This window comes from Monodelphis domestica, chromosome 8 (assembly GCF_027887165.1).
Source record: "Monodelphis domestica isolate mMonDom1 chromosome 8, mMonDom1.pri, whole genome shotgun sequence".
Lineage (NCBI taxonomy): Eukaryota > Metazoa > Chordata > Mammalia > Didelphimorphia > Didelphidae > Monodelphis > Monodelphis domestica.
In genome coordinates, this window is record NC_077234.1 from 210,445,129 (window position 1) to 210,459,080 (window position 13,952).

General features: G+C 37.1%; 1 protein-coding gene and 1 long non-coding RNA gene across 8 annotated transcripts in view; one reads left to right on the forward strand and one right to left on the reverse strand.

The window, feature by feature from the left end:
- Nucleotides 1-13,952, reverse strand: part of SLC9A7 (solute carrier family 9 member A7) — a 250,945-nt gene that overhangs the window by 208,042 nt on the left and 28,951 nt on the right. The gene's annotated exons all lie outside the window — the stretch shown is intronic.
- LOC130455792 (uncharacterized) overlaps nucleotides 2,827-13,952 on the forward strand; it is a 30,183-nt gene continuing 19,057 nt past the window's right edge. The window contains exon 1 of the long non-coding RNA XR_008913914.1: nucleotides 2,827-2,973. This is a non-coding gene — a long non-coding RNA (uncharacterized LOC130455792). The remainder of the gene's footprint in view (nucleotides 2,974-13,952) is intronic.

The window sequence follows — 13,952 nt, forward strand, 5'->3', positions numbered from 1 at the left end:
TTGTCGACAGTGACAAGCATCACAATGAAAAGTATTTTAAAAAGAATTGACCTTTTATTCCTTTATATTCCCCGTAGCTTATAGAAAGCTAAGAGCGAGTAGTAGTTCAACATCTGACCAAACAAGGGCCACTAAGAAGCAAGAAGTGCTATTAAGGTTTTTTTTGCCTTGGAACCAATGTATAGTATTGATTCTAAGAAGGAAGGTAAGTGTTAAAAAAAGAGGGAGAGAGAGAAACACGTAGCTATGGTACAAAATATTGCATAAGTCCATCAACTCTGTGATTCTTAGTACTAATCTCCTAAATGCAATAGAGGAATATAAAAGAAACTTGTGTAAAGTCTAAGGGAAAGCAAGTATTAATGTGGAAAATCAAGGAAGATTTATTTATTCATAGAATCAGAAGAGATTTCAGAATCCAATCTCCTCATTTTAAATAGGAAATTGAAGTCTAAAAGGGGTAAATGATTTGGCCAAGGTCATGCAGGTAGTAAAGACCAGTCATAGGATTTGAATACAGGTCTTCTGATTCCAGAGCCATGCTATCAGGAAGGTGAGCACACCTTTGACCCAGCAATGCCACTACTAGATCTGTATCCCAAAGAGATCAAAAATAGGGAGGGAAAGAACATGAATCATGTAACCATGGAAAAATATTCTAAATTAATTAAATAAAAATTTTCAATTAAAAAATAAAAATAGTTTAAAAAATACTTTTCAATTTACAAGCCTAATTTGTCCCTACTCCTTTCAGGCTGGGGGTGGGATGGGCTCTATTTTGGATGTCTATTTTCCATCTTAATAAATAATCTTTTTAACTTGACCAGTTCTCCTCTATATTTGAACAGTGAATTTTTCCTGGTTGGCAAGGGAAATGAGTTTGGTACTTTGAGGAGAGGAAAGGGCTAGAGGTGTAGACTTAGGAGTCATCTGCATAGAAACTGTAGTTGAAAATGTGTTGGTAAATGAATTTTTAAAATAGGAGACCAGACATGGAAAAAAAGGCCAAGGACAGATACTTAATGGGGCACCAAATTTTAAGTTTTGGGAAGATGAATAATCAATCAAGAAATATTTGTTACAGGATAAGCAGCAGTGAAGGAGAATGAAAGAAGAGAGAATGAATTAAAACCAATACTACAGTGTCTCTTACAAAGTATCTAGTAAGAAATGATGTTTCATAGCACCAAATGTCATAGAGTGGCCAAGAAGAATGAAGACTGAAAAAACACCACTAAGAGGTCACGGGTGATATTTAGGAAAGCAGGTTCTTTAAAGTGGTTGTTGGGGGATGGAGGGGCAAGAGACAGACTTGCATAGTGCTGAGGAAAGAGTTGATGATTGGAGCAATGGAGGAGAGAAAGAACCTTCAATAAATATAGCAACAGAGTGACAGTAACTTAAGAGAGTAGAAGAGTCTAGATTTTTATTTTTTAATAACAAATTTCCACATAAGTTTTCCAAAGTTAAACGACTCATATTGTCTCTCTCCCTTCTTCCTTCCCCACTCCTGGAGCTGACAAGTAATTCAATCTGGATTATACATGTATTATCATATAAAGCCCTTTTCCATAGTATTCATATTTGCAAGTGAATAATCTTATAAAACCGAAACCCCCAAATATCCACCTAAAAAACCAAGTGATAAATCGTATGCTTTCATCTGCATTCCAACTCCCACAGTTCTTTCTCTGGAGGTGAATCGCATTCTCTCTCAGAAGTCCTCAGAATTGTCCTGGATGATTGTATTGCTGTTAGTAGCAAAGTCTATCACATTTGATCATTCCATAATAATGTAGTTACTGTGTATAATGTTCTCCTGGTTCTGCTTATTTCACTAGTGGAAGAGTCTAGAAAAGACTGCTTTAGGTTTGAGCCTTTTTGCAATAGGAAAAGGAAAAAAATTGGAAGCCAATAAGAAAAAGTCAATAGAGGAGGAAAGACTAAAGACAGAAAGAGAATCTGACTTTTGGATCAAGGGACTTAATGAATAGGAAGGAAAGATATCAAGGACAAAAGGATTCACATCAGTGACAAGTGTTTCATTTAAAATTTTTCCTTTAATTGATCTTGCATAATTCCAGAAAGAATACTTTTTTTAAACCCTTATCTTCTGTCTTGGAATCGATACTGTGTATTGGCTCCAAGGCAGAAGAGTGGTAAGGGATAGGCCATGGGGGTCAAGTGACTTGCCCAGGGTCACACAGCTGGGAAGTGTCTAAGGCCAGAGTTGAACCCAGGACCTCCCATCTCTAGGCCTGGATCTCAATCCACTGAACCACACCACTGCCCCTGAGAAGAATTTTCTGTCACACAAACTTCCACTCTTTTCTCTTTGGCTAAGAAGACTTAGCATTTTTATAGCTCTTTAAAGTTTATAAAGCCTTTTGCTTATGTTATTTCCTTCCATCTTCAAAACAACCAGTGAGTTAAGGGCTATTAGTATGCCCATTTTACAGATGAAGAAAGTGAGGCTATGTGAAATTAAGTGCTTTGCCTAGCATTACACAGACAGGATTTGAACTTAGAGTCTCCCTGATTCTGGTCCAGTGTACACCCTACCTGTTTATTACAAAAGACACTCCCAGGGTTATATTCTGATCAAAGCGATTTTCAAATCTGAAATATTTGTATTGGAAAATTCCCAAATAAAATAAAAATACACAAATCTGTAAAACAAGAAGTTACTAACATCCAAGATCAGCCAAATTCCAAGATCTAATGATTAAAAGGAGCTGATGGGGAAAATATCCAGTCCTCTCCTGTTTCCTCAGAGCCTCCTATCTCACAATGGCAGCTTCAGATGCCACAACATATGTTTCCAAGGTAATCAAGCCTGTAGAGAAGTGGAATCTTCAAAGACGCGTCTATTTCCCTTTCGTCATCATTACCCTGGGCAGTAATCAGAGCAGCAGGGGAATAGGAGACTCCAGTGTCAACAGCAGCCACTGGCTTCAGAAGCAGGGAATGAATGTATGTATCCCTCCTCCTACCAAGAACAGTCAACTCTCTTCCCATTAAAGGTGGGATAAATAAAGGGCTGACTTAAAAATTCAATGCCAAATAGTGTTTCCTCTTCGAGTCATCGTTGTCATTGCAGGCAAATTTTATCATGAAATTTAGCATCCAAAGAGGAAGGAGCAGGGAAACCCAGCCATTTGCTCCAGTTTACTCCGTGTAGTGGCAGCAGTAGTGTTGAGGTGTCACATGCTATAAAATGCAGCTGCAGCCTGGGTTAAAATTAGAAGATACTAATACCAGGGGAGAAAGCTACAAACTGTTCTGCTGCTATATTAAATGAGGCTTTTGGAACTGAATGGGGAGGGGGGAGGGACACTTGTATTTCCGTTAGAAATTCAACCCAATTGATCCAAAAGATCTCTATTCCAAGTCAGATAGTCAAAAGGGCACTGATGAGATAGCCAGGCAGCTCAATGGATAGAAAGCCAAGCCTGGGTTCAAATTTGGTCTCATTCATGTCCTAGACACATTACTTAACCTCCACTGCCTAGCCCTTACTGCTCTTCTGCCTTGGAATGGAAGATGGAAGGAAAGGGTTAAAAAAAAGAAAAGAGCAAAGAATGTGGTGAGTTTTGAATAAAAAGGTTCCCTCTTTGCTTCTTACTAAGGTGTCTGACTCTAGAGAGTTTACTTTTTCTCTGCAAGACTCACTTTTTTTACCTGTAAAATGAGGTAAATATTTGCATTATCTGTTTCATTGGATAATTGTGTGAAAAGCACTTTTGTAAATTCTCTACTGCTTTCCTAATGATGTGACAGGTACTTCTTTGAAGATTTATAATTGTGCGAACCACAACCCTTGCCTTAAGCATCCCTTCCTTACATTGATGAGATGAGGGACCCTTTAATTACTGAAATAAAATAGTTACACAAAATGTGCAAAGTCATTATTTTGGATTTTTAAAATTACCTGGATTATCAAACATAAAAATTTTAATCAATTTTACTAGGATACTTTTTTGTAAAACACAGGGATCACTTAGGGCTGCATGGCTGAGTCATGAGGTGTATGAATCAATTGACAAGAGATACTATTTTTGTTATGGGAACAGTTGGGTGGCTCAGTGAACTAAGAGTCAGGTCTAGAGACCAGAGGTCCTGGATTGAAATCTGACCTATGTAAAAATTAAAATTAGATCTTAATAAAAATTGCTATATTTTAGGAGTTTTATTAAAAGATCATTAGAAATCAAGGAAAAAAGAGGATACAAAATAAAAACCACATGCCCATGGCTGATTAGCCATTTCAAAATCCCTGCCTTGCCATGCCACCATGATTTGCTGCATCATGCCAAACAGGACATGGGAGGAGTTACAGCCAGTTAAATACCAATAACATGGTCTTGCCAATGTGAAGACTCAGGAGAGATTATAGGGAATTTTGGGAAATACTAAGGACTTCTGGGAATGAAGTCAAAGGTTCAAAATCTCCATTTATATATACCCCTCCCCAGACAGACAATTGAGGTTGTGATTGTTCAGGGTCCCACAGCTAGGAAGTGTCCAGAGATCAGATGTGAACCCAGGACCTCCCATCTTCAGGCCTGGCATTCCATCCACTGAGCCACCTAGCTGTCCCTACTTGTTAAACTAACACTCACTCTCTCCCTCTCCCTCTCCCTCTCTTCCCTGCCTTTTATTGAGACTCAGCCCAAAGTCTATGTTCTCTAAGAGGTCTCTTCCATACCTCCCCAGCTATTGGTACCATTCCTCTGAGATTACCTTCCATTTATACTGAATGCATCTTCTATGTGCCATTTTGAGGGTTGTGTTGTCAGTTAGAATGTGAACTCTTTCAAGGCAGGAATCAGTTGGAACCAACAAATAGTATTTATTCTAAGATGGAAAATAAGGGCTTAAGAAAAAGAAAGAAAAGAAGCAGCATGCCACCCCCCCATTGGAAATGTTTAAACCAAAAAATGAATGCATTTGTAGCACTTTAAAAACCTATAAAGCATGTTAGATTATTTCATTTGAGCCTTGAAGTGATGGGGATGGGGAGTTGAGGGGGTTGGAGAAGTGTGGCAAAGGGAAAAGCACCATAAATATTATCTCTATTTTACAGATAGGAATACCAAGATTTCAAAAGGATGAATGACTTGCTCATGGTTAAGCAGCTAATAAGCTTCAGAGGCAGGATTTGAAAAAGTTTTCTTGATGCCAAATCCTTCTATCCACTCTACCTTCACTTGCAGGTGTTACTGGGTTAGACTGAGCTATTAGAAAGAAATGCAGATCTTCTCTCCACATATCAATTTTTCTGAACATTGCAGTTTCAGTAAATCTCAAGGCAACATAAGAAATAAAATGAGCATTATTGGAATTTTGTAGAAGCTGCAAACAACAGGCAAAGGCCAACAGACAATAAAGAAAAAGTTTAGAAACTCAGAAATGTATACAGTAGGCTATTACCAAATATATAACCCAAATTTTACAATAAGGTACAGTAAATGCCCAAAAAAGAAACAGAAAAAATTCAGACTTCTTTCTTCTCTGGTATGAAGTGAGGGATGATAAATTTCTGCCCATTTTCTAGATCGTGGAGGCCTTGGGATGTGGAAGGGATTCCACAGAAATCAACTTGAAAAGCACTGGAGCATAAATGGGAGAAAAGGAGATCAGCTACCACTTTAAAACAGAAATGACAATGAGATCTGACCGCCAAGGTCAGATCAGGTATGCTATTTGAGATGAATGAAAAGATAGCAAGTCAATAAGAAACATTTAACTCTGTGCTATGGATGGGAGCCTCAATGTCAACTTTTTTCCCATAATATTTTATTTTATCTTTATTCCAAATTTTACAAAACCAAATAAAACAGTCACATTCATATACAAAGAAAAAGATTGTACATAAATGAAATCACAAATCTCTATGTTTAGCTTACTTTTCTTCACATTTACATAATAAATCCCACATGAAATTTTCAAAGCTTTACTGCTTTTCTGTTTCCTTCTAATATTCCATTCTCTTATTCATTTATTTATAGAATTTATCCAAATATGTCCTAACCACGTACATTCATGCAAATTAAGTCTTTCACATTTTCCCTTTCAGTTCACTCTATGGAGGCAATTTCCACAATTTATTCTTCCAGTATTAATTCTGTGGCTGTGTCTAAAGTTCCCTTGGATCGTCTACTCATTTCACTCTACATTACCATGTGTAGTTCTTTCCAAGTCTTGAAAAAATTAGCCTGCTCATCACTTCTTATGGTGCAGTAGTATTCCATCACAATTTGTTCAGCCATTCCCCAATTAATGGGCATTGCCTCAATTTCTAGTTCTTGGAACCCACAAAAAGAGGTACTATGAATATTTGGAATATGGCTCCTTTTCCTTTTTCCCAGATGTCCTTGAGAAACAGACCTAGTTGGATCTAAGGGAATACACAGTTTATAACATTCTGAGTGTAATAAAAAATTTCTCTCCAAAATGGTTGGATCAGTTCACAGCTCCAGCAAGAGTGTATTAGAGTCCCCATTTTTTGACACTCCCACCAATATTCTACATTTTGCACAATAACAACTTTCTCTTTTTGTTATTGTTTTTTCCATTTGAATTAGTTTATTTAGTCAATTTAGAACATTATTCCTTGGTTACAATAACCACATTACTTCCCTCCCTCCCCTCCATTCACCCATCCCGCAGCCAACTCACAATTTCATTGGGTATTACTTGTGTCCTTGATCAGAACCTATTTCCATGTTGTTGATGTTTGCACTAGGATGTTCATTTAGAGTCTACATCCCCAACCATGTATTCAAGCAGTTGTTTTCCTTCAGTGTTTTTACTCCCACAGTGTTTCCTCTGAATGTGCATAGTGGTTTTTCTAGTAGATTCCTCCAAGTTGTTCAGGGTCACTGCATTGCCACTAACAGAGAAGTCCATTACATTTGATTGTACCACAGTGTATCAGTCTCTGTGTACAATGTTTTCCTGGTTCTGCTCCTCTCACTCTGTATCACTTCCTAGAGGTTGTTCCAGTCCCCATGGATTTCCTCCACTTTATTATTCCTTTGTGCGCAATAGTATTCCATCACCAGCACATACCACAATTTGTTCAGCCATTTCCCAATTGAAAGGCATTCCCTCATTTTCCAATTTTTTGCCACCACAAAGAGCGCAACTATAAATATTCTTGTACATGTCTTTTCCTTATTATCTCTTTGGGGTACAAACACAGCAGGGCTATGGCTAGATCAAAGGGCAGACAGTCTTTTAGAGCCCTTTGGGCATAGTTCCAAATTGTCCTCCAGAATGGTTGAATCAATTCACAACTCCACCAGCAATATATTAATGTCCCGACCTTGCCACATCCCCTCCAGCATTCATTACTTTTCTTTGCTGTCATGTTAGCCAATCTGTTAGGTGAGGTGATACCTCAGAGTTATTTTGATTTCCATTTCTCTGATTATAAGAGATGTAGAACACTTTTTCATGTGCTTATTAATAATTTTGATTTTTTAACTGAAAATTGCCTATTCATGTCCCTTGCCCATTTATCAATTGGAGAATGGCTTGATTTTTTTGTATAATTGGTTTAGCTCTTTATAAATTTGAGTAATTAGACCTTTGTCAGAGGTTTTTCTAATGAAGATTATTTCCCAGTTTGTTGCTTCCCTTCTAATTTGGGATGCATTAGTTTTGTTTGTACAAAAACTTATTAATTTGATGTAATCAAAATCATTGATTTTACATTTTGTGATTTTTTTCTACTTCTTGCTTAGTTTTAAAGTCTTTCCTTTCCCAAAGATCTGACAAGTATACTATTCTGTGTTCCCCTAATTTGCTTATAGTTTCCTTCTTTATATTCAGGTCATTCACCCATTCTGAGTTTATCTTGGTGTAGGGTATGAGATGTTGATCCAAACCTAATCTCTCCCATACTGTCCTCCAATTTTCCAGCAGTTTTTATCAAATAGTGAGTTTTTGTCCCAAAGACTGGGGATCTTTGGGTTTATCATAGACTGTCTTGCTAAGGTCACTTACCCCAAGTCTATTCCACTGATTCTCCTTTCTGTCTTTTAGCCAGTACCAAATTGTTTTGATGACCACTGCTTTATAGCATAGTTTGAGATCTGGGACTGCAAGTTCTCCTTCTTTTGCATTTTTTTCCATGATTTCCCTGGATATCCTTGATCTTTTGTTCTTCCAAATGAATGTTATGTTTTTTTCTAATTCAGTAAAAAACTTTTTGGTAGTTCAATGGGTATGGCACTAAATAAGTAAATTAATTGGGCAGGACTGTCATTTTTATTATTTTAGCTCATCCGACCCATGAGCAATCAATGTTTTTCCAATTGTTTAGATCTAGTTTTAATTGTGTGGAGAGTGTTTTGTAGTTGTGTTCATATAGTTCCTGTGTTTGTCTCGGCAGATAGATTCCTAAGTATTTTATATTGTCTAGGGTGATTTTAAATGGAATTTCTCTTTCTAATTCTTGCTGCTGAAATGAGTTGGAAATACATAGAAATGCTGATGACTTATGTGGGTTTATTTTGTATCCTGCAACTTTGCTGAAGTTATTGATTATTTCCACCAGCTTTTTGGTTGATTCTCTAGGATTCTTTAAGTAGACCATCATATCATTCACAGAGTGATAGCTTGGTCTCCTCATTGCCAATTTTAATACCTTCAATTTCCTTTTATTCTACAATTGCTACTACTAGTGTTTCTAGTACAATGTTAAAGAATAGAGGTGATAATGGGCATCCTTGTTTCACTCCTGATCTTATTGGGAAGGTTTCTAGTTTATCCCCCTAGCAGATGATGTTGGCTGATGATTTTAGATATATACTGTTTCTTATTTTTAGGAAAGGCCTTTCTATTCCTTTACTTTCGACTGTTTTCAATAGGAATGGGTGTTGTATTTTATCAAAGTCTTTTTCTGCATCTATTGAGATAATCATGTGATTTTTGTCGGTTTGCTTGTTAATATGGTCAATTATGTGGATGATTTTCCTAATATTGAACCATCCTTGCATTCCTGGTATGAATCCTACCTGGTCATAGTGAATAACCCTTGTGATGACTTGCTGGAGTCTTTTTGCTAGTATCCTATTTAAGATTTTTGCATCTATATTCATTAAGGAGATTGGTCTATAATTTTCTTTCTCTGTTTTTGACCTGCCTGGCTTTGGGATCAGTACTATATTTGTGTTGTAAAATTAATTTGGTAGAACTCCTTCTTTGCTTGTTCTGTCAAATAGTTTGTATAATATTGGGATTAGTTGATCTTTGAATGCGTGATAGAATTCATTTGTGAATCCATCTGGAGCTGGGGAGTTTTTCTTAGGGAGTTCTTTGATGGCTTGTTCAATTTCTTTTTCTAATATGGGGTTTTTTAGGTAATCTGTTTCTTCCTGTTAGTCTAGTCAATTTCTTTTTTGTGAGTATTCTTCCATATCACCTAGATTGCCATATTTGTTGCCATATAATTGGGCATAAGTTTTTAATGATTGCCTTAATTTCCTCTTCATTAGAGGTGAGGTCTCCCTTTTCATCTTGGATACTGTCAATTTGGTTTTCTTAATTCCTTTTTTTTTTATTAAACTGACCAGTACACTTTGTCTTTTTTATTTTTTTCAAAGTACCAGCTTCTACTCTTATTTATTAAATCAATAATTCTTTGACTTTCAATTTTATTAATTTCTCCTTTGATTTTTAGGATCTCTAATTTAGACTTCATCTGAGGATTTTTAATTTGTTCACTTTCTAGTTTAATTTGCATGCCCAATTCATTGACCTCTGCCCTCCTTAATTTGTTAATATATGAATTCAAGGATATAAATTTCCCCGAGTACTGCTTTGGTTGCATCTCATAGGTTTTGAAAGGATGTCTCAGAATTGCCATTTTCTTCAATGAAGTTATTGTTTCTATGATTTGTTCTTTAAGTAATCGATTTTGGAGAATTGTATTGTTTAATTTCCAATTAATTTTTTATTTACTTTTCCATGTACCCTTACTAATTATTATTTTCATTGCATTGTGATCTGAGAAGGTTGCATTATTATTAATGCTCTTTTGTACTTGTTTGCAATGTTTTTATACCCTAATACATGGGCAAATTTTGTGAATATACCATGTGCTGCTGAAAAGAAGGTGTATTCATTTTTGTCCCTATTTTTCTCCACATTACTACTGACTCTAATTTTTCTAAGATTTCATTCACTTTTCTTACCTCTTTCTTATTTATTTTTTGGTTTGATTTATCTAGTTTGGATAGAGGAAGGTTCAGGTCTCCCACTAGTATAGTTTTTCTGTCTATTTCATCCTTGAGCTCCAGTAGTTTCTCCTTTAGAAATTTGGATGCTATGTCATTTGGCGCATACATGTTGAGGATATTTCCTCATTGTCTATACTGCCTTTTATCAGGATGTAATTACCTTCCCTATCTCTTTTAACTAGATTTATTTTTACTTTGGCTTTGTCAGATATCATGATTGAGATTCCTGCCTTCTTTTTATCAGTTGATGCCCAACAGATTTGGCTCCATCCTCTTACTTTCACCCTATGCGTATCTACCTTCCTCATGTGTGTTTCTTGCAGACAGCATATGGTAGGGTTTTGGATTCTAATCCACTCTGCTATTTGCTTGCGTTTTATGGGTAAGTTCATTCCATTCACATTCAGAGTTATGATTACCAGTTGTGTATTTCCCAGCATTTTGATTTTTACTACTAGTCTTGTCTTTTCTTCTTTCACTATTTCCTTCTACACCAATGTTTTGTTTTTAATCAGTCTCCCTAATTCCCACCTTTATTTTACTTCCCTTTCTTCCCCCTCCCTTCTTTTCCCCCCTTATTTTATTTACAGTCTTTTAAACCTACTCCCCACCCTCTCCCTCCCTTGTATTACTTCCCTCCCCACCAGTCCATTTGTTACCCTTCTACTTCCCTATAAGGCGCAAATCTATTCTCTGCACCAATGGATTGGATTGTTCTTCCCTCTTTGGGTCAATGTCAATGGACATATGAGTTGAGTATTTCCTATCTCCAACCTCTTTACCCTTTTAGTGTATTGATGTTCTCACCCCTCCCACCATGGGCTTCTTTGTGACATATAAATTTACCCCCTTTTAAAATTTTCCCATTTCATTTAGTATTAACCTCTTTTTTAGGTCTAGTTATATATATATAATATATATATATTATATATAAATATATAATATTTATATATATTTATATATATAAAAAATATAATATATATATATACACACACATATATGCACATGTATATGCATTTATGCATACATATATCTATATGCCTATTTATGTCTTGTCCTTTCATCATCAGTTTGTCACTGTTCCCTCTAAGTGTAATTCTCCTTGCTGCCCAGGTGATAATAACAATTAAGAGTTACCAATGACCTCTTTTCTTATAGGGATACATCTTATTTTAACTTATTGAGTTTCTTAAAAACAATTTTTTTTGTTTTCTTCTTGTTTTGTTTTTCTTTTTTCCCTCTTTTTTAATTACCTTTTGATGATTCTCTTGAGTTCTGTGCTTGGGTTCAGGCTCTGTTCTTTTCTTTACAAATTCTTAGAATTCTTCTATTTTGTTGAATGACCATACTTTCCCCTGTAAGAATATAGTCAATATTGCTGGGTCATTGATTCTTGGTTATAGACCTAGTTCCCTTGCTTTCCGGAATATCATATTCCATGCCTTTCGGTCCTTCAGTGTGGATGCAGCCATATCCTGCATTATCCTCACTGTGGTTCCATGGTATCTGAATGACTTCTTCTTGGCAGCTGTAATAACTTTTCTTTGTTCTGATAGTTCTTGAATTTGGCTATAACATTCCTGGGTGTTGTCAGTTGGGGATAAAGTACAGGAGGTAATCTGTGGATTCTTTCAATCTCCACTTTTCCCTCTCATTCTAGAATATCGGAGTAGTTTTCTTGGATAATTTCCTGTAGTATTATGTCCAGGCTTTTTCTTTTGTCACGGTCTTCTGGTAGACCAATCATTCTTAAATTGTCTCTCCTTGAACGATTTTCTAAATCCTCTGTTTTGTGAATGAGATGCTTCATATTTTCCTCAATTTTTTCATTCTTTTGGTTTTGTTTCATAGTGTCCTGCTGCCTTGTGAGGTCACTTAATTCTAGTTGTTCTATTCTGGTTTTTAAAGACTGGATTTCATCCTTAGTTTTTTGGTCATCCTTTTCCTTCTGGTCTGATTTTCTTTGGAGTTCATCTTTCATTCTCTTTACCTCATCTCTCATCTCCTTTGCCTCATCTTTCATCTCTTTTGCCCCATTTTCAAGTTGGTTGATTTTGGATTTCAACACCCTATTTTCTCTTTCCAGATCTTAGTTTTCAAATTCTTTTCCCAATTGTGTTCAGCTTCTCTTGTGTTTTGAATTGCATTTTAAGTTCTTCCAAAGCCTGTATCCAATTTGCTGGGATTTCTGTTTTATTGCTTGCCTCTTCTTCTGTTCATTTGTTCTTTGTTCATTGGCTGTACAGAAGCTGTTCATTGTAATTTCTTTCTTATTTTTCTGTTTGCTCATATTTACCCTTTCTTTACTCCACGTATTTTTCTGTGCTCTTGCTCTTCTCATTTTTTTGGTTTTAGGGCTGTCATTCTCCCCTCTTGGAGCTTTGTCAGATCTCTCAGTGCAGTCTGTGGGGGAGGGGTGTTGGAGTTTGTGCTTCCCTGTCCTCTGGAGGCTTTCGATTGGATTAAAGTCCAGCAGTCTGGGAAGGGGGGCTGTTGGATCTTGGGCTTCCCTGACTTCTGAAGACTTTTGATGGGATTAAGTTCAGCTGGGTTGGGCTGGATGTGCTCTGAGGCCAATACCTCCTGGAAGGCTGGAGCAATATGGAGGGTCTCCACCGCTCTGACCAGGCTGCCAGATCTGCGCTCCCTCTCCTACTCCTTCCCTGCCACCTGTGTTTGGTGCTCTGAGCCTGGAAACAGACCTGCCCGCAAGGAACATCCTCCAGACCAGCCCCTTTGCATGCCCAGAGGTTCCCGCTGCCACTGGAGGTTTAGCACTCTAACTGGGGGTGGGGGGAGGGGTCCTGGGACCTTCCTTCTTCCTTGTCCTTAAGTCTGCGTGTTCTCGGATTCCAGCTTTGGGGGGGGGGGGGCGTACCTTTTGGATTGAGTCCAGCAGGAGGGTTCACTGACTCTGTCTTGTTGTTAGGTTTGATTTTCAGTCCCCTAGGAGCATTTAGTTTGTGATCGGTAAGGAAGGGTTTTCAGAGGTCTTAACTTTTGCTGCTTCTACACCATCATCTTGACTCTGCCTCTCACAATTACAACTTTCAATGATACGTACTTGTATGTTTCATTAACATGGAAAACTCAGGAGGGACACAACAACTCCTTTAAAATATCTGAAAGGTTGTCATGTAGACAGGACATAAGACTTACTCAGCTTGGTTCCCCCAGAAAGAACCAAGAACCATGGGTGAAAGCTACAAGAACTAAGTTTAGACTTCCCAAATTCTTTAGAATCATTTAAAGGGATTAGATGCTCTTTCATTTGAGATCTTCATGCAGAAGCTGGGTAATCTCTTATTAGAAGATATAATATGACTCTTGTTTACCACTTCCATGTTTGAAAACCCTGAAAACCCATTAACTGACTATAATCAAATAGTTTTCCACCTTTCCCTCTGCCTTCCTAAACCAAGTCATACACTTCCTTGTCACATTCACCTCCAATCTCTCCACTTCTCATTTTTATCATCCAGGCTATCATTGGTACACTGGCCACCCTTTCTTATCTTATCCTATGCTATTTTCCCTATCTTCATTCTCTGGTGAGCCAGTTCAATTTAATACTAGTCCTCTTATCAAGTCCCTAGCCCCCTTACCATATCACCAATTCTGCCCTGCTAAGTCACAGCCATCCATTATTCCCACCATTCACTGCCTTAAGCTTCTTCATATATACATACTGCTAAGTGAAGG